The sequence below is a fragment of the Cnephaeus nilssonii genome (genome assembly GCF_951640355.1).
Source record: "Cnephaeus nilssonii genome assembly, chromosome: 1".
NCBI lineage: Eukaryota > Metazoa > Chordata > Mammalia > Chiroptera > Vespertilionidae > Cnephaeus > Cnephaeus nilssonii.
In genome coordinates, this window is record NC_137072.1 from 2818420 (window position 1) to 2820351 (window position 1932).

Here is a 1932-nt window from a genome sequence, read left to right on the forward strand (position 1 = left end):
GGGCAACCAGACCGGCAGGGGGGCAGTTAGGGGTGGTCAGGCTGGCACGCAGAGGCAGTGAGGGGCGACCAGGCAGGCAGGCAGGTGAGCAATTAGGAGCCTAAACAGGCAGTCAGACATCCCTCGAGGGGTCCCGGATTGGAGAGGGAGCAGGCTGGGCTGAGGAGACGCCCCACCCCCATGCACGAATTTCGTGCACTGGGCCTCTAGTCTATCCTATATAATAAAACCTTAATATGCAAATTGACCAACTAGCAGAACAACCGGTCACTATGATGCGCATTGACAACCAGGGGGCAGACGCTTAATGCAGGAGCTGCCCCCTGGTGGTCAGTGCGCTCCCACAGCCAACCTCCTATGGTCGGCCAACCTCCCGCAGTCCCTCCAGCCGGCCCCAATGGGCCCTGATCAGGACTGGGTGAGACAGGCCCTGATGAGCCCTAATCACTGCCCAGGCCGAGGGATCCCACCTGTGCATGAATTCGTGCACCAGACCTCTAGTAGGAAATATTTATTAAGAAATTGCTATGTACCAGATACAGTTCTAAGTAAACTCATTCAGTCTTCACACAGCACCCTCAGACGGAGGCCTAGTCATTATTACCTCCTTTTATAGACACTGACTGGTTTAGCAGCTTGCCCAATGTCACACCGTTAGTAGGTGACCAAGGTGGAATTCATACTCAGGCAGGTAAGTGGGTTACTATAGGAGAATACATTTGCTCAAGACTAAGGGGAAGAAATGGGGACATCATAGTTATAAAACCACCCTAATACATTTAATAATAAAGCACACCTCCTCCAGACACATTCTGTCTCCAGGTAAGTTGGAAGGAAAACACAGACATTCTGTGCTGTAGAAAGTTGCTTTGAACTGGCATTTCTGTCCTCAGTTTTTCTATGAGATGCAGATTCTGAGACTCAGACTAAAATGAAACATAGAGAAAGTGAAAGGAGTGACTTCACTGTAGGCATCTCTTCATTCCCTATATAATGGAACGGCTCTGGGGCTGCATTGTCTGTGGCTGAGTGTTGCTTGTAGGTGTGCATGTGTATGGGTGTGAGTGTGTGTGAGGATCTGACTGTCCTGTGACAAAGCCAGGCTAACAGTGTGCTGCACTGGCAAGAAGATGCCAGATCTGCCTGTGTATGTTGTGGTTTATTCTCGAGGCCCCAGACAATGCCATGACAGCTGTACAGGCTTATAGAAATTGCCCAAATTGAACTGTTCAGATGAGTGGTGTTCAAATGTCACATTTGGCAAATTTTCCTGCCTGACTTTTGATATTGAAGCAAGCTGTGAGTTCTAACAGCCTTTATTAGCCACATTTAATATTTGGTGAAAATCCTAAGTTGGAATAACAAATATCCAGTGCCTCTCTCCAGAGATGAGGGATATGTCCTTCAGCATGACATTGTGGAAATGCACATGCTCACAGCCATTCTCCTAAGATATAGGTACAAGAGGAGTTCCAGGCGGACTCGCTGCTGCCCATATTTTCACCTGGGCTGCCCTCCTGCCCCTACTCTGGCTGTGACGGTCTTCTGGAACCCTGGACACAGTGTGTCCCTCCCAATGCATGGCCTCGCATGTGTTGCTCTGGCTTCCTAGTTACTCCTACGGGGGTGGAAGACATGCTCCTGAATAGTCTCCTACAAACTCTACACCATGCCAGGATGTTGCCGTCCGTCACCATGCAGTGGAAGTAGTTAAATATATTTTAAAAATCTAATACAATTTTAAGATGGCTATTTTTCTGCCATTGAAAGAGGTTTTATGGAAAAATGCTATGATGAAATAGTAAAGTATAAAATACTACAAACACTATGATATTAGTAAATAAAAACAAAAATAGTTTTAAGTCAGAGACATTCTGGTAAATATTAAATTTAATATATTTAAACTTATTATTATACTAGAGGCCTGGTGCA